Raw genomic sequence first — 21,597 nt, forward strand, 5'->3', positions numbered from 1 at the left:
ATTTTTGGTGCGGTTCGAAACTTTGTCGTCTAAGTTAACTAACCAAAACAATATTTATAACTAAACAAACTACTCTTAGTAGAGTGGTAAGTACAGGTCGGATCCCAAAGGACGGGTATTGAATTAAGTTATCGGTTGTAGAGAGCTATGTCTTCGGGTGTCACAAATTGGGTTGAGATTTGAGGTAACAAGCTACACTACTATAACAATGAAATGTAAAGAAATGAAAGTAAAATAAGCAAGTAAAGTGGGAGTTTTTAAACAATCGATTAAAGGCACTAGGGTGTCATGGGTTTTTAGGGGATTCATGGTGGAGATCATACAAATATGTTTACATAGTTGCAAGCAAATTATTGTTGTAGTGGAATCGGGTTAGTTTATGTCTTACGATTCATAGGAAGATTTGGGTCCCGCAGCCGAGTCGTCTAGACTATACAACACCTACAAGTCGACTTACTTTCTTCTTATTCACTTCTATGCATGGTCTAACAAGACTCGAGTTAGTTTATATCTTACAAGTCTTGTTGAATAGATAAGAGATGAACAAATGCAAGGTTTCATAGTCTAGCATTTTATCAAGCATAACATGTGCATAGGTTAACACTACAACAAGCAAGCAATCTTATGACAACATATTAGATTAAGTATGGATCTATCCCCGTGTTATAGTTCTTCTAATCCCCCATTAACCCTAGTTAGGAGATTACACACTCATGACTATGGTAAACATGCTAATGAAGGTGTCAATCATATTAGCAAAGTTAAACATGGTAAATGAGTAAAGTAATAATTAAGCAAGGGTAAAAAGGATTGTACCAACTTGAGGATGATCCAAATAATATGCAAAGAATAATAGAAGAACACTTGATGAATGATGAAAAGTTGTCAAGTCTTCAATAAACCTAAATAGTTTTCAAATTACCCAAATAAAACTAAGAACACTTGAAAGAATAGAGAGGAATTAAGTGCGACACCCCCATACTCCAAGTGCCTTACCAGGACCAGTTAAGGTATGAGAACGTCACCATCTCGATTACCCGAGACAATGATACTCAAATAGACAATAACAAAACGTATTTAAATGATAATAAAGTTTAAGTGATACAAGCCAAACTCCAAAAACTGTTAAAAGGAAATACAAGGTTCTCAAAACTGTCAACTACTAAACAACTACAAAATGTTCGACACAGCGGAAGACTTCTAAAACTGCTACGTGGTGACTCATCCCAGCTATCCCATGCGCATCGTCTCATACCTACTCAGTAACGGCTCACCACCCCCGAATGGATCACCACAGTTTTTAAAATATTTAAACGGGGTCAGTACTGATTACACAAAGGAACAATATCACAAACAGCTCAAACAACTCAAACAAATCTCCAGTCTCCATCTCCAATCTCCACACAACTGACTACACACTAAAGTGTGTAGCCCTGCCAGAGTACCCATCGCAACAAATACTCCACGGCGCCAGTGGGGGACCGCAGCCGTACCCACCAAATCCCTGCTCATCTCCATCGAGCGATAAACCCAAGTTTCCTTAATGTGCACATCCCCTCCTGTGGCGGGTTTCACAGAGGGCGAACCAAGGGCGTAAAGCCACTCCCGCAATTGACTCCACTCAGCCAGGGACGCACCCCGAAGATCACAGATAGATACAAACCAATCAACAACATACAACCAACAACCACCAAGATCAAACCAACAATATAACTAACCAACAATCTCAATCACAAACACCACACATTATGTAGCCAATACTGAGTAGGGAAACCTTAACTGGAAAGCAATCACCAAGATCGTCACAATTAGCTAATCCCAATCGTTGTTCAACGAAATCATCTCCTATAAACACACAATCATACAATCACAATCTAACATCACAAAACTTCCCAAAACCCCCAAATTACCCAATTAGGGTTTCAACCAACTTTAACAAAACATTATAAAAATTATATAAAAAGCTTACCCTCGACACAAGGATCACAACCGCGTAAAGAACAAGATGATCTGACACTCCTAGCCTTGGGGATTTGTTAACAACGCGAAGAAGGAGAACAACGTAACTCTTTTTCTCTATTGACATGTTTTAGAAAAGTGAAAACTGATTAAGAAAGGTGACGGAATCCTTTTATACTAATCACGCGTTATTAACAAAACCTGGCTAAAATAACCCGTAAGACTCACTTACTCGATCGAGTGCCCCTTACTCGATCGAGTGCCACACGTACTCGATCGAGTACCCATCAGGCAGACTACTGTTTCGTATAAAAACATACTTACTCGACAGAGTAAGTACCACTCGATAGAGCACCCATAGATATAGAAAACCGTAGTTTTACAGTATTCCCTCCTTAAAAGGAACTTCGTCCCCGAAGTTCAACCCATAAATAAAAACAAACATACTAACTCGATCAAGACACAACAACGCAACTAAGAACTCAAAAACAAAACCCCAACCTATAAAACATGAACTCTTAACACCAACTCCACCAACTATTCCTACCTCCACAACATGGCTCACGATATCGTATCCACTACATCATAGTCTCTCTCGACACTAACTCCATACACTACCAACTACCATCCACAAACGTTGTTAGCTCTGTTTCACTAAAATATTATCCACTAGAAAATCCAATATCAAGACACTCATAAACATCAAACGGAATGTTACATTCTACCACCCTTAAAAGGAACTTCGTCCTCGAAATTTACTCACACTCATAAACATCATCATCCCACTGTCGACACTCTCGAACTCCTAACCATCATCATCTAACTGTCAACACTATCGAAGAATTCTCCCATTCCTAAACATCGAACTACTACAAGCACGGCCATGACCTTTTAACAAAATCAACCATAACAAAGATCCATCATTTATGCTACACCAACACTCTACTTCCAATTATACTACAACATGCACAACCATGAAAGTCTTTTTTATCGCAACCTACTCCTCTTAATACAAATGTTATGTCCTCGTAACTCACTAATACTAAATCCTTAGCTATATCTTCTCATTATCCTCATCACCAGCACTTGTCAAAAATAACCGCCTATAACCTAAACACTCACCATTCATATATCCAAGGCTCTCTTACATAAACAGTTCTCATACCTCAATTCACTCGGCACACCACCTAACCTATACCAGAAAATCATTAGCTTAACCAAACTTCAACTATTCCCTATTACCGCCAAAGCGACATAGTCCTCTATACATTCACCTATCTCCATACTCAGAACTCATGATCCACAATTATTACACACACTCATACTAGGTCCTCAGGTTCTTTTCTTTCATTACCGCAAAACTCATCCATAACTTAACATGATACTAATTACCAACGCCCTATACTCACTGTCCCAATAAAAGATTTTGAACCACTTGCAGCTTTCATATCAGTACAACACATGTTCCACAACTCTCTTGCCATTACTATGTCTACCAATGCCTCATCTTAAACAAGATCAAAATTACTGTAACAACCTCTCACAACTGTGTCCCGTCAACAGAATATCGCTACACCATGCCGGCAACAGAAGCATACAAAACTCTCTTCCATATCATACTCTATCTTTACTCCAAAACTAAAATTGGTAAGAAACATCAATAAACAAAACAACCGTCTATATGTACAACCCGAAACTCACAGGAAGCAACATCAAACAAAACAACAATCTATGTATAACTGGTATGTACTTTCAAAACTCGAATTGTAATCATCCCGCCTACTCCACCACAACCGGTGACGGCATCGCAACACCGCCACCAACAGACGCACTGCAGCGCGAAAATACCCGCGTCATAACACGAAGTACCGTGCCCGGATCACCACCCGAGGCACAACAACCACATCGATAAACATCACAATATATACAATTCCCATAAACACTGACTCAGTATAACTTTCCGGACAAGAAAACTTACTCAAAACTGCTTTACTAGATCGATCATAACACAACATATTATACGGAATAAACAGACAAGAGTCTCATGAATATCATCCATACCTTTTCACCGAATAAACATATATCATGAATACACATACCAGTATAACCAGCCATGCCAGATCACCCAAACTATCACTTTTGAACATCATTCCATTAGATTACCGTACCCAACATGCATTACAGAACATTCAAATAACAACTTTATAACTATCATACCATACCACTTCTTGTGAGGTCAGAACCTCACACAAATATTTATACACATCATAGACCCGTAATCACATCCAACAAGTCAATCCTGATCACGTAAGTTACCACCTGATAAAGGTTACTTCTCGCCCGAGCTTAACTCGTATGCCTCTCATAACACATTCTCCCATTTGCATAACCATCGCCTCCTGCCAAATATAACCATACAGCTAATACTCAACTACTAGCAACTACTTACTGAGCCCACATCTTATACTTCTTCACAACCATGCATATCACCCGGCCTTTACAAAATCAACCTCTTTAGAATTGTTATCTTTCTTATCTATCATCACCCTTAACCACTAGTGACAACACCACAATACCACTACTGCTCGTATAACAAACCTCTTACACTCATCTCTAAACATCACAGTTTCTTTCCTATCTTTGGTTAACATCCCAAATAACGAACATCAAATCCATCAACAAAGTTACCTCAACACTATTTTCAATTCCATCCTTAATTGTATCGTCACTCAACTCACCACCAAGATCTCATATCGTGCAAATTCTTTACCTGGCTTCTTACTTTCCTTAACTCCTCGAAACTCATGACTAATCATGTTGTCCTGAAACCCCTATATAACCATTAACTAACATCCTCATGATAGTATCATACATCTCGATGATTCCTTACATTTATATCACATAACTCCGGTCAACATTTTTCTCAGCTTACTTTTATCCTTCTTTTCTCTTTACACTCAACAATACCAATTAATAATTTAACTCCTTATTCCTTCTACCTAACTCTTTAGTGCTCCGGTTATCTTCTCATTGCTCCAAAACTCAAATCCCATTATTTCATACCAGTATCATCTCACTCTTTCTTATCATGGATCTTCTCTTATCATGTTATCACTCACACTCATCACCATTAAGTCCGGACCGTCTCATGCTATCACTCACACTCATTTCCAATCACTTTTTTTTTCTTCAAAAACTCATTTCATACCGTTACTTGCCCAAGAAAATCACACATTAGTTTCACCTCTTGATACTACAAATTTTCAAACTCACTCACTATCTGCAAATCCACGTCGCGACAGGTCTCCATAAAGTTCACTATATACCACTCTTCTCAATCCCTCTAAAACGACCTTTCACTACATATATTATTAACCCACACGATTCCGAACCATCTCCCTCCATAATTCTTTACACATATCAAGTTGCCACTATCCACATCCTTCCTTTCAATCTTTTCATTCTCACGTTCCTTAGACTCACATCATCCCTTGCCCACATTCACTTACTTTTACATTACTCAACATACAATCATATCACTCATCCCATCTCTCAAAACATGCTCCATGCCTCAATAAGCCATACCGATGTTCCTTTTATTTTTCCACTATCTATCACAACCACATATAACTCATGTCCTCCCCTCTGAACTCATACTCACCATAAGTGCCACTCTTTACATCATAAGATTGGGTAACTTAAGCATCAGGACCAACACATACGTAAAACAATGCATAAGGAAGCAAAAGAACACCTTTGAATTAAACATAATAGGAAACGAAGTAAAAAGATAAGCATATGACCCAAAACAGGGGTCACTAGATCGAGTACATGTCACTCGATTGAATGAGTGACTTACTCGATCGAGTAGGTGAAGGTCAGAGACAAGTAAAACAAATTACCAGGACTACTCGATCGAGTAAGGGTTACTCGATCGAGTAACAAGAGGTGCACTCGATCGAGTGATGGCCACTCGATCGAGTACCCTACGCATTTCTCAACACTGTCCAATTTTCGTAAAACGGTCATAACTCACTCGTTTCTTGGTCGTTTTGGGCGTGTGACCTATCGTTAGAATATTAAAAGAACAAGCTATCACCTCCAATTGGAATCACTTTAAAATCATATATACATCTCATGTTATAATAGTTTTAATACAACCTCTCTATAAACAGACAACATAACTATTTGATTTTCTCTTTCAAACAACTTAAACATCAACAAGGTGAACAAAAGCGACTCGATACTTGTAAAACTACCATCCCTAACCACATGTTACTACCTACCAAAACTAAACAATAACATCTATCATTCTCATATAACATTCAACTTATTAATCATGTACTACCCGCATGCTTTAATTTTATATCTTTTCGTAACACAAAACATACTCATACATTACAAATCCTATTTCCATGTTACTAATGCAACAATATTACAAATCCACTTCATCACCTAAACATATTCATAATCACAAAATTCATATTCTCATGCAATTGACACCCCATCTTTTCCAATCAATTCTTTCCAATTCAACCACATTCTTCATCTAACAAGTGCATATGACACAACAATAGACAAGTATATGAACTTATTATTTAAGTTTACGCAAACAAAATTATATAAAATCATATCACATCCCCTAATCACATGTTACTAGTATAGACACATTATAAATCATTCATCATGCAACATCATTATTCATCACATATTATCATATATGAACTACTTTTTTTTTCCTCCACATCATCGTCATTCTCATATACTTTTCCAGCAATTTCAAACAACATTGTAAACCAACTATCATGCAACATGCCTATTCACGACACTTTATTATTTACCACATTCCTCATTCCACCACAATCATTTTGCAACATTTCTATACAACACATCATTAAACATATGCAATAGAACATTAGCAAACACATAGCGATTCCATGACACCCCATAGTGACCGGTTCAAGATTGTAGGGCGAGTTCACGACTTTAGGACGTCTCCCAAGTCTTTGCATTAGCTCCTACAATTTCTACCCGGGTTCATTTTAGTTTGACTCCCTATATTTATTAGGTTCATTAGTTATAGGTTTCAGGATCGTCGCTCTGATACCACTTTGTGACACCCCCATACCCCAAGTGCCTTACCAGGAGCACTTAAGGTATGAGAACATCACCATCTCGGTTACCCGAGGCAATGATACTCAAATAGACAATAACGAAACGTATTTAAATGATAATAAAGTTTAAGTGATACAAGCCAAACTCCAAAAACTGTTAAAAGGAAATACAAGGTTCTCAAAACTGTCAACTACTAAACAACTACAAAATGTTCGACACAACGGAAGACTTCTAAAACTACTACGTGGTGACTCATCCCAACTATCCCATGCGCATCGTCTCATACCTGCTCAATAACTACTCACCACCCTCGAATGGATCACCACAGTTTTTAAAACATTTAAACGGGGTCAGTACTGATTACATAAAAACAATATCCACAAAGGAACAATATCACAAACAGCTCAAACAAATATCCAGTCTCCATCTCCAATCTCCACACAATTGACTACACACTAAAGTGTGTAGCCCTGTCAGATTACCCATCGCAACAAGTACTCCACGCCGCCAGTGGGGGACCGTAGTCGTACCCACCAAATCCCCGCTCATCTCCATCGAGCGATAAACCCAAGTTTCTTAAATGTGCACATCCCCTCCTGTGGCGGGTTCCACAGAGGGCGAACCAAGGGCGTGAAGCCACTCCCGCAAGTGACTCCATTCAGCCAGGGACGCGTCCCGAAGATCACAGACAGATAAAAACCAATCAACAACATACAACCAACAACCACCAAGATCAAACCAATAATATAATTAACCAACAATCTCAATCACAAACACCACACATTATGTAGCTAATACTGAGTAGGGAAACCCTACCTGGAAAGCAATCACCAGATCGTCACAATTAGCTAATCCCAATCGTTCTTCAACGAAATCATCTCCTATAAACACACAATCATACAATCACAATCTAACATCACAAAACTCCCCAAAACCCCCAAATTACCCAATTAGGGTTTCAACCAACTTTAACAAAACATTATAAAAATTATATAAAAAGCTTACTCTCGACACAAGGATCACAAGGGCGTAAAGAACAAGATGATCCGACACTCCTAGCCTTGGCGATTTGTTAACAACGCGAAGAAGGAGAACAACGTAACTCTTTTTCTCTATTGACATGTTTTAGAAAAGTGAAAACTGATTAAGAAAGGTGACGGAATCCTTTTATACTAATCACGCGTTATTAATAAAACCTGGCTAAAATAACCCGTAAGACTCACTTACTCGATCGAGTAAGTGGCTTACTCGATCGAGTGCCCCTTACTTGATCGAGTGCCCCTTACTTGATCGAGTGCCACACGTACTCGATCGAGTACCCATCAGGCAGACTACTGTTTCGTATAAAAACATACTTACTCACGAGTAAGTACCACTCGATAGAGTACTCATAGACATAGAAAACCGTAGTATTACATAAGATTTGATTAATATTGGATTAAGAGATTACAACTTGATTAATAATATATAAACTTAATTAATGCTAAATTATAACTTGGTAAACTTGGTTGTTAATTCCCTAACACAATGGGGTATTTATACTAAGTACAAGTATTAGGGTAACTAAGGGCTTAAATGACGATTAAGTCCCTAAGAAGACGATTAGTGCTTTGCAAGTCCTAGAGAGAGCCGTCCGGATTGTCATTGAAGCAAACTCGTGCTGCCCAAGGATCCGCTCGACCTGGATGTGAGACGCTCGGATCATTGCTTGAGACGCCTGGATTAAGGGTGGAGTCGCTCGACCTGGGCTCGAGACGCCCGGATCTTTGCTCAGCTCTTCTTCTTCTTCTTTGACTGCCTAAGGATCCGTGGGGATCGTTGGTAGGTCGTGGGGCTCTTCATCATTACTCATTTCTACTTCATTTATTCACTTAGGCCTTTAGTAATGGTCTCCTCTTTGATGCTTGGTCATTAGATGCACTCCATTTAGCTCTACTTTGCTCCATAAGTGCAAGGTTAGCAATTCTCTCCTACCAAGGACACAAAACCTCAAAGAATATGCAAAGTAGGAAACTAAAGATAAGAAACTACTCTAATAAGCACTAAAAAGCATAGGAACGAGGCTAGTTCGGGGACTAAATGTGCACAAATATGAGTCACATCAACATCTCTCGATTATCTTGGTCGGGTAAGAAGGGGATGTTACAAGATTCATTTTAAATGATTATGTAGTGTGTAGTTGATCAAATTGGTCGGTCATGCAAAACGAGACGGGAACCATGATATGAATCGGGTTTACGTGGTCGATTGATCAAGCACGTAGTTGTCAAAAAGCAATAGGGTAGTCTTAGAATGCAAAGGGAGAAGAGAAGGCGCGAACACTCGTGTGAAGAATAATCAAGGCGAAGGCCTCTATTTATAGTGAGCTAGGGAGAGAGATAGGTTGGAGAACACGTTACTCACACAGGAAAATAGGGCCTAGAAGAGGCGCAGCAGCTGTTGCGTCCTCTCCTGGAAGGTTCTCTCCTTAGCAAGAGAGCGCGTTTGACAGTCTGTCGTATTTTGGGCATCACTTTTTCTATAAGACTCAGATTAATGTGATATTGGGCCTAAACATCGGAGTTGGTGTATTTAGCTGAACTAAAATGCATATTTTATAGTCTAAACATAGGTTTAGCCTAGGGAAGTGACAAGGAACTCATTATGAGAGAGAATATCAACATATTACGACATCCTAACTTTTTGGACAATCACATTGTCTTCTGACTTGGGATTTACGGTTTTTGGACTATAAGGGACAGTTTTTCCCCCGAACGTTTAATTTACTTTAATTACTGCCAAAACGACCGTAATGACACCTAGATGACAACTAAGGGGTAGACACAAGTGTATAAGTTACCATTTATTAAATGATTTACGAATTGTCATAAAATATCGATGTATGCTAAACATGACGTCTAATTATTTTTAGGTGTATTTTGGAAGGTGCATATGCTGGTGTCTACAGAGTGGTGGTCGTCGCAAAAATGGGGCTATGGAGGGGTGGTCGGCGACGCTGGGAAGGTGGTGGGAAAGGGGTTGTCGGGGGTTGGGATTTGGGTAGTTGTTCGTTTCTTTCTATTTTTCTCTCTCTTGTTTCTCTCATAGTAGGGGTGAGAAATGAGAGGACACACTCGATGTACAATTACACGAGGAATAATTAGTCCCTATTTTTTTCGGCTGAAACGAACTGAACTGAATTAAGTAGAGTTGAACTTAATTGAACTAAATTGAATGAAACTGAGCTAGAGTGAATGAAGCTAAAGTAAGACTTAATTTTGTGAAGAGATGGGCTGAACTGAACTGACTAAAGTTAAATTAAACTGAACGAAATAGAGGTGAGTTGAACTGAAATAAGCTGAAATTAAGTCAGAAAAAACAGAACTTTATAATAAAATAAGTAAAACAAAATTTTATACAAAAATAAGTAAAATTGTGTGCGGAATTTAACAAGTCAAATTAAATAACCCATGAACTAACGCATGCTCACAATTCGCAAGACATACCGAACAAGTCAATGCGTAGAAATTGGAAATGTCAAATTAATCGTAAAATTGTAGTAGTACGTACGTGTTATCTGACACTATGCTTTAAAGTGTGACTTAAGATGCTCTGACCAAGAATCATGTTTACTATTGTTTGACTTTCATCTTGTAACATAAACACATAAGCCCCGTTCTTTTGGATTTAAGTCATTTAATTTAAATTTACTTTAGATTTTATAAATTTAGTTCAGTTTAGTTCAAACTTTATAAATTTAAGTTTAGATTCTATAATTTCACTTTAGTTTAGATCTTATAAGTTCAGTTCAGTTCAGACCTTATAAGTTCAGTTCATATCCAATAAGTTCAGTTCAAATCCTATACGTCACTTAAATTAAGTTCACTTCAGATCCTATATGTTCAGTTCAGATCCTATAAATTCAGTGTGCAATTCCGATCCTATAAGTTCAGTTCAGTGCACTTCAAATCCTATAAATTCATTCATTCAGATCAAAACAGTTTCAGTCCAAAAAAACAAGGCCATAATCCTATTAAAAAAGAAGCATTACTGCCATTGCATACTTAAATTAAAGAAAACCAACGTTCGTGCCAATTAGTAGTGGATTTAATAACCACAAAATCTCACTATAGAGTCTAGACGAACATTATCCGTCTAAAATTGCAGACGAGTCAAATATATGATTATTTATATACTAAGACAAATATGAGATTATTTGACTCGTCTACATCTTTAGATGGATATACCCGTCTACAATAAAATTAATTGTTTAATAACAAACTAGTTTAGATCCCGTGTAAATGCACGGTATTTTAGATTGTAATATATAGAGAAAATAGCATTTTTAATAATTACACTTTAAATTTACTATTAAAGTCTACAATAGTGTTGTGTTCTATTAATTATTAAGATAGAAAAGGGAAAACTTGAGGACAATTTTACATACGAAAAATCAAAATATCTATATTTACTAATTTTAATAAATATTGTATAATTGGTGTTGTATTTTAGGAAGATTTTCGTATTTTATAAAATTACACTAATTAGTATTTCGGCAATATATTTTTCAAATAAGAGATCGAGGATGATTGTGATAGAGAAAATTCTTTAATAGAATAAGTAAAATATATTTATGGTTAAAATGTCATAATAATAATAATAATAATAATAATAATAATAATAATAATAGTAATAATAGTAATAATAGTAATAATAATAATAATAATAATAATAATAATAATAATAATAATAATAATAATAATAATAATAATAATAATAATAATAATAATTGTTCCGGGTGTAATTTCGGAGCAGGATTGTGACCACTTAAGCTTGTTGAATGATGTTGTTGCTCGTCTCTTCCTTTCACTCTCTCCTGTAAAGATGAACAAACTGAGGGCTCGGCTCGGTACCAAGCGTACTCACTCCGACGCTCAAGTCAGTAAACTTAGAGGGATAAGTTGTATGTTAACTTGGCAAAGTATATTGTAGAGAGATAAGGGAGTTTATACCAGATTTTCCAGTTAGTTTGGGATCGTTTTCTCAATGAGAGATGATGAGTATTTATAGACTTTCACCTTTTGTCACGTAGTGGCCAAGTGGCCAAGTGGTCGTAGCAGGTGGAAAGACTATCTTACCCTCGGCCGAGGGACCCATGGCGGTGAGACTGGTTGACTCCATCCGAGGAAATTTGGATGTGAGTACGCGGATATGCTTCTCGACCGGCTAGTTGCCGAGCCGAGACCCAAGTGACAGGCCGACAGGTCTGGTTGACTCCATGTCGGTTAGGCTATTTTTCCTTTGAATTGTTGTCTTTTGGCTTTGACCAAGGTCAATATGTTGACTCGGTCAGCGGGTGCAAAATATGCCCCATCAATACTAATAATAATAATAATAATAATAATAATAATAATAATAATAATAATAATAATAATAATAATAATAATAATAATAATAATAATAATAATAATAATAATAATAATAATAATAATAATGCCGTGATAAATGAGAATTTGTGTTTTTTAATTATAGGGGTGGGGTTGTTTTTATTTGTAAAAGTCATCAGTACAAATATAGCTATTACTCCGTACAATCAAGCTTTATCGTCTCATCTTTCCTCACAGATATTTTAGCTAATTGTAAAACGTCGTCAACGTTTTATAACGAATCGTCGACGTTTTTAAATAAAAAGACGAACTTACCCTTAACCCCTCTCTCCCTGTAATCTCTCTATCACTCTTCCCCTTGAAACCCAGTATCACCACCTCCCTTTAAACCCAAATCCAATTAATCTCTTCAAAAAAAAAAAAACCAATTGATCAAAATAATCACCCAGCAATTCAACTAATGAGTTTTATACAGTGAGAATTCCATTTGGGCAGTTCATATTCACAACGAACAATTCAATTAAAATAGTAGCCATTAAAAAGTTAATGGGTCGGAATCGATTTCGGCACAGCCTTGGCGACTTAAATGGTGCTGGTGTGAACTGATGAGGTGCGAGAATGGAGGTGAGTTCTGGACTCGAAATTCGGTTCCGAGTTGGGCTCGTGTTCGCTGCAATTGCTGGACTGTCGGAGCATAAAAGTATCGGGTTTAATTGTCGATGACGGTGTCGTTGTTGTTAGCCATTGCTATTGTAATTTGTTGTGGGGTAGTTGGAACGTTGATCTTCGATCAACGTTTGAAGTTGGCATGAACATTGATCTTCAATGTCATGGATGGTGAGGGACGTTAAATAGCAACGTCGGGCTTGGAGGCTGATGTAGATTGTTCGCGTCCGGGTTGGAAGGTGACGTTGAATGTTCACGTCGGGGTTCGAAGGTGACGTTGAATGTTCACGTCGGGGTTGAAGGCCAGGTGACGTTGAAAGTCATCGTCCGGGGTGGGTTGGGACGTGGCCATTCATTGTCTGAACAGGGGTGAGACAATGAGTCTCAACGTCCGGTGGGGAAGGGGACGATGACTGTTCACGTCGGGCATGGGCTGGGACGATCGGTTTCAACGTCCGTCCATGGCTCGGGCAATTTCATTTCATTTTTTCCATTAATTTTCTATTTTAATGAATAATTTATATATTTTTGTTGTTCTAAAAGTTGTTTATTTTTATTTATCTAATGTTTTAATATCGTTAATGTAGATGACGGATGATTTGTCGTTCGATGATTCGTTTTTTGACATTGAATTTGATTAACAAAGTCATAAATTTTTTTTAAAGTTTGTTGTTTGGGAGAATTTGGTAGAGAATATAGTAGAGAGAGAGAGCAAGGGTAGTGATGGTCTTTTTTTTTATAAAACGTCGACGATTCTTTACAAAACGTCGACGACGTTTCGCAACCCCCATATTTTACAACTTATTTTATAGATCGATTCCTAGGTAAATTTGACAATCAGATAATTGCTTTTAGGAAATTAGGTAAATTTAATTATTTTATTTTCATTTGAATTTGAATTTTTTATTTACATAAAAAGCACCATAAAATTTAATATAAGGGGAGTATAGGAGTGCTAAGTGCTTAAGCCCTGTTCTTTTGGACTGAAACGGATCTGATTTGAATTGAACTGAACTTATAGGATCTGAACTAAACTGAACTGAACTTATTGGATCTGAACTGAACTTATAGGATATGAACTGAACTGAATTTATAGGATCTGAACTGAACTTACATGATCCGAATTTAAAAACTTAAATTACTTTAACTTAAATATTATTATTATTATTATTATTATTGTTGTTGTTGTTGTTGTTGTTGTTATTTTTATTTTATTTTTTATTTTTATTTTTTTATAACACCGCAAATTTTATTATTATTATTATTATTATTATTATTATTATTATTATTATTATTATTATTATTATTATTATTATAGCAAACTTTTATTGAGATTAAACAAAAAATTTACATGAAATTAGTGGGCAACCAAGAAAGAACACTGATAAGTAAATATAGTTTAAAACACAAGGTAAGATAATAATTTTTTTCCGCTTTATATACATTGGTTTGTTCATACATTATACTACGGTTACATTACGATAAAAAATAATAAGAAGAGTGGTAATTTTGTTTTAAAAATAATAATGTATATATGTATCGAATAATTAATAATGTCAAATATTTTTGCGTACGTTTTTAAAAATAATCCTCTGTATATAATTTTTCTAAACTGGATTTATAGGATCTGAACTTATAAGATCTGAACCGAACTTATAGAATCTGAACTGAACTGAACTGAACTTATAGGATCTGACCTGAACTGGACTTATAGAATCTAATCTGAACTGAACTTAACTTATAGGATCTGGAGTGAACTTAAATTAAGTGACTTTAAGTCCAAAAGAAAAGGCCGTTCTTTTGGACTTAAAGTCACATAATTTAAGTTCACTTCAAATCCTATAAGTTCAGTTCAGTTCAGATCAGATTCTATAAGTCCAGTTCAGGTCAGATCCTATAAGTTCAGTTTAGTTCAGATCCTATAAATTCAGTTCAGTTCAGATCCTATAAATTCAGTTCAGTTCAGTTCAAATCCTATAAGTTTAGTTCAGTTCAGATCAAATCCATTTCAGTCCAAAAGAATAGTGCTTAAGACTTTTTTTTTAACTTCTCCTCTCTTCGAATAAACAACTACCGAGTAGTATTTTACCTACTTACATAAGTTACATTTGAATTGTTGATGGCAGTACATATTTTATTTAATTTAGCTTTTAGAGTATGTAACCTATTATTTTAAAGCACAAATTTCTTATTTAAAAGGCATATATTTGTCTTAAATAATAAAACGGATTAACCATTTTATGGCAAAAAATAAAACAATAAGTCGAATTCATGCCACTGATTATAATACAACTTGTTGTATAGTGTCAAAATTCTCAATGTTACCATTGATGTAGTATGGAGGGAGTATAATATATGTCTTTTAAGACGGATATATCAGTCTTAAAATCAAAATGAGTCGAATACATGCTACTTGCAATAGATAAATACAATTTTTATGCTAATATCTAAGCATTGTGTTTTTCTTTATCTATAAAAGTGCTAACTATTTAATTCATCTTAAATTTAAAACGGATAGTGTTCATCTTAAATGAAAATTGCAAAAATACAATGCTTAAACTTTAACAAATTCTTATCCCAACTATTACTCATTTTACACTTAAAACGGATATAATCATCCCCAATAATTTTAAAGAGAGTAGGCAGGGAAGTGATCATGTGTGTTAGCTTGACTTGACAAGCCAGAGAGCCAATAGAAAATGAGAAGTACAAACTAAAAAGTAACACAAATTCTCATAATAGACGAACACTGTTCGTCTAGACGTATAGACGGATATCATTTTCCCTCATAAAATACCCATTTGCTATAAAGTGGGAAGCACATGAGGAGTGTCCCACCTTGTCTCCCCTACCCATTTTATTAGATGTCTTTACCCGTCTGTTCGCTCCACCCGTTTATACCAAGACCTATTGAAAAAGTAAAGAATGCAATATAGTGTACTACTCTACACACATTACTGCCAAACAGAAACCGTCCTCTTATTGCAGAATTTAGCAAAATGAAGCAAACCCCACTACACAATGTCTCTCATGCACATTGCATATCGAATTTAATCGACTACGTTGCAAATTTATTGCCTTTCTTGCTTCCAACTACCTTTCCTACCTTCTTTGTTATACACGACAACTATTTGTAAAATAAAAAGTAACCTTTTAAATCAGCAATTGGTCTCCCTTGTGACGGGTTACCATTTGTGACGGATATTTTGTGAGATAAAATGGTAACAAAATGGGTTAGTGGAGAAAGGGGACCACATGAATAGTGTTGCAGAGAGAGAAAAAGTGGGTACATTGTGAGGTAAAATGGTATCCGTCTTCAGCTTGTGACGGATATGTCATGTCTTCAATGAGAATTTGTGTTAAATCAGTGACGAATAATATCTAGTTAACCATTTCTCATAACAAGTAAATTTAAGCATTTTCCCCTTTCACTAGGTAGGGTGCTTTCATACCACACCATACTTAATTTCTCCAATGAGTAATTGATTAATCACTAATCATTTACATATATTTATTGCTCTATAATTTTTGTATTTTACAAAAATCAAAAGTGCTATATATAAACACTTAACTTAATTGAAAAGAGGTTGTTCTAAATTAACTAAAAGTTTCAAATTCGAGTTGGAAAAATGTAACAGTGTTCAAAGTCATAAGGAAGAGTTTTACAGCCCTTATAGTCCTATCTGGCTTGAATTCGGACTCGGCTGAATGGTGTATACAAAAAAAAAAAAAAAAAAAAAGTGCTTTTGTGTTTTTTTTTTTTTTGTTATATACTACTACGGGCTGAAAGTCGTATATGCCTATCAAATGTAAATTTATAATCACTTACTTACTAAACTACTAAAAAAATAATATAGCGAAAGTAAGGGTCGAACCCACAAGGAATGACTAAATTAATTAACGTGTCTAAGAGTAGAGAGTAAAGTAACCAGTTTAGGGGGGATTTGATTTGTTTGATTAACTAAAGAACTAAAGCTAAGCAAATAACGAAATAGATGAATTCAAATGGTTTAAAATGTCTTAGGCCCTGTTCTTTTGGAGTAAATTTGTCTGAACTGAATTGAACTGAATTTAATGAAGCTGAACTGAATTGAACTGAACTTGATGGACCTGAACTGAAATGAACTTTAATAATAATAATAATAATAATAATAATAATAATAATAATAATAATAATAATAACAATAATAATAATAAATATTATAATAATATATTAATTAATAATAATTTAATAATAATCTAATTAGATATATAATTAATAAAATAATATCATAATAATAATAATAATAATAATAATAATAATAATAATAATAATAATAACAACAACAATAATAATAACAACAATAACAACAATTAAAAAATAAATATGATAGTATATTATAATAATTTAAATATTATAATTAATAATAATAATAATATAATAGTAATAACATTAATAATAATAAGTATAATAAATATATTAATATAAAATTAAATATAATAATAATACGAAGAGGAAGAGGAAGAAGAATAAGAATAAGAATAAATATATTATTAATAATATGAATAAAATAATAATTATAAGATAATAATATAAGAATAATAAATATTAATACTACTAATATTACTATTAATCATAATTATATAATAATAAAGAAATATATTAAATATAAATATAATAGTAACAATAATGAGTATAATAATATAATAAATATATAATAATAATAATAATAATAATCGTTATAATAATCGTTATAATAATAAAAATAAAAATAAAAATAAGAGTAATAATTTATAATGTTGAACTGGACCGAATCGAATCGAATCAATCGAATGAATCGAATCGAATGGAGCTAAAGTGAATCAACTTAATAGAGTCGAATCAAATGAACCGAACTTATTAGAACTGAAATTACGTCAAAAAGAACAGGGCCTTAGACCCAAGCATATATCCACACTCAATAACAATTGATCATTGTAAGACGATTTCAATTACTAATCTTGATTATTCTATCGTGAATGTAAAATTCCAATTCTCCTTACGAATAAGCAATTAAAACGAATATCGTTCTTAATCAACCCTAACTATTAAACAACCCTAACAATCCAGTTCTAGGTTTAATTCGACAGCAGCAATATAATTTAGAGAATTTGATAGAGAATAAATAGCGCATACAATCCAGTTGCACTTTAGATATTTATGTGAATCGCTTCTAAGGCCTTGTTCTTTTGGACTGAAGTTGTCTGAACTGGACTGAACTTAATGGAGCTGAACTGAACTTAATGTAACTGGGCTGAACTGAACTGAATTGATCTGAACTGAACTGAACTAAACTAAACTGAAATAATAATAAAAATATTACAATAATAATAACAATAATACCAATAATAATAATAATAAATATTGTAATAATAATATCCAATAATAATAATAATAATAATAATAATAATATAGTAGTAGTAGTAGTAGTAGTAGTAGTAGTAGTAGTAGTAGTAGTAGTAGTACAAATGATAACATTATTAGTAATAATATAATATATTAATAATAATAACAAAATAAATAAATATGATAAGTACAATATAATAATAATATAAATATAAATAATAGTAACAATAAATATTATTATTATTACTATTATTATTATTATTATTGTAGGTCTAATATAATAACCTCTTAATATAATAATATTAAATATAATAACAATAATAAATATGTTAATAATAATAATAAAATAATTAAAACAACAACAATAATAATAAATATTAATACTGCTAATATTATCATTAATCATAATAATATAATAATAAACAAATACATTAAATATAAATATAATAATATAAACAACAATAATAATAAATATTATAATAATATAATAAATATAAAAAATATAATAATAATAATAAAATTAATAGTAAATAAATTAATATAATAATGATAAAAATAATAATATAAAATAAGAGTAATAATATTAATGTTGAATTAAACTAATCAATCGAATGATCCGAATCGAATCGATCCGATCGAATCGAATCGAATCGAATTGAACTTAATGGAGCTGAACTGAACTGAACTTAATGGAGCTTAACTGGACTTATAAGAAGTGAAATTAAGTTCAAAATAACATGGCCTAAGTAAATATAATATCAACGTATCCCGTTCAATACTAATTCTTAGTTGTTACTAATGTAAAGTTAATCAATGAATTATATTCAATTAACAATACTAACAATAGAATGAAGAAATTGGTTACTAGTTGCGCACCTAGCAATTATAAATCAATATTCATATATTTAAGAGCTAAGCAATTCACAATAATCAAGAAAAGAAATTAAAACATTCAAACTCACAACCGGATTTAGAGTGCTTCAATCGCTTGAATCTAAGATGAAAGATTAGTTGCGCATCGTCTGAAAATAATAATAGGGTTTTGTTTCTCTCAAAGCTGCGTAGGTCTTTTCTAAAACTGAAATACTAAGTTATATAACAATTAGGTAAACTAACTAGATTAGGAAATAAAGTGCTAATAATAATAATCAGAACAAACCGAGTAAAATAAAGAAACATGCACGAGTCAAACGATGCTAAATTAAGCGACCAAAGCACAAACAAGTGTCAAATGTAGGTCGCGCTAGTGTCGCGCTTCGGTCGCGTGTCAGTCGTGCCCCAGTCGAATGTCAGTCGCGAATTTCGTTGCTGCCAAGCTAGTCTTCTCTTTCGTATGCGCACATGAATAGTGCGACATATGCTCGTGCACGCCTCCCAAGGTATGTTAATATGTCTTTGAGCCCACCTATCCTCACGCTTAGATTCCGTCTTTGACATACAAAACCGACCCACAAGATCTTCTTTATCGTTTTCTAGCTTCATCTTCAATTTGGGATCCAATTTCCGCCATTATTACTTCAACTCGGCACCGATTTCTCAAATCTAATTACAAACTCTTTCAAATAACTAAAGAACAAGTGTAATCGGTAGTTACATGATATAACTCACAAAGTACCGCTTTTTACACTTGAACTTCACCAATTCAACCCTCTTAATACATACTAAAACCATGATGCGTTTTTGAGCGGAAGCGAAAAATAATGAAAAGGATATTTGTTTCGACATCTTGTGAAGAGATCGAACCAATGGGATATTTGCTTCAAGATCAATAATAATCTCGAAAACAATGGGATATTTGCTCAAGCTAGACCTATAGCTTGACCAATGGTGAATAATTCTCAAGACCTATTGAGAATAATTAAGTTTTAATCGAAACGCGTCGAATTAAAACAAAAGCTTTTTTTCGCAACAACGAAGTTCATCACAAATGTGAGGATTCTACATCATTCTTGAGTTTTCCAAATGAAGATTTCAGCCTCCTTATATAGCCGAAAATCCTTGGGCTTCAAGGCCAAGTTTAAATGCTAGTGCAATTTCCTAGGTGAAGAGTCAAAGTCCTTGACCATGGAAATCAACATGCTTGACTAGATTAGAAAAACATGCTTGACTATGCTAAAAACTAGGTGATGAAAAATAGATTCATCCTTGGACTTTTTGGGCGACACTCGCAGGTTCCCACGAGTCCTAAGGAGTTTCTTTGCATGTTTCGAATACTTGAATCGAGACCAACTTGAGTCAATCCCATACGCATCAAACCGTCTCATCAACTACGGAGTATAATAACTGCATCATTACCAATTTTTCGTCATCGCAAAGATGGGAGAAAATATAGATACGAAATGTTGAGCCGTTTTAATTCATAATCATTTACATAAGCAGAAATTTCTATGTAAGGTGGAAGAAGTGTGACCGTGTGAGGTATTTGGATCACACCACCTAAAATTTCAAATATATGAAATAATGAAGACCCAAAGTCTCTATTTATAGCAAAATAGTGGAAGAAGTGGGCAAAAATACGCAACAGCTGATATGCACCTCTTCGTCTCTGTGTGCGTTCCTTAGAAGAGGGACATAAGGTTATGTGTTTCTTCGTTTGAGGTTTCCTCCTACTACAAGAAAGCACGTAGATGCGGATTCCTAAGAGAACATATTAAGATCTATCTTATTAGATAGAGTTTAAGTATACGTCTCAAACTCCAAAACTAACAAATACAATCTTGATGGTTTCCAGAATATTTTGTCTCGGAATGAGACGGGATTCCAAAAATGGAGACGATTTTTTACCAGGACTCGGAATTCAATCTAACTACTGCCAAAACGACTGTATCGGCACTTAGATGACGACTTATGAAATGTTATAATAACGCGACATAAGTTAAACATGTCATCTGATTATCAGTGGGTGACTTGCGGAAGGTAAAAACAGAGGTGTCTACAAGGTACTGAGACATGACACAATAATAAACTGTTAATTTTTTCCTCTCATTTGCCATTAAAATTTCATCTGTTTTTACTTACTTTTTTTGAGTCTTCAATGCAACACTTTGCAACACTTTGATAGGATAAGAGTTGGTCGTCACACATCCAATCAAACACATTTATAATACTCAACAAACAACTAGTTAG

This window comes from Silene latifolia, unplaced genomic scaffold (genome assembly GCF_048544455.1).
Source record: "Silene latifolia isolate original U9 population unplaced genomic scaffold, ASM4854445v1 scaffold_311, whole genome shotgun sequence".
Classification (NCBI taxonomy): Eukaryota; Viridiplantae; Streptophyta; class Magnoliopsida; order Caryophyllales; family Caryophyllaceae; genus Silene; species Silene latifolia.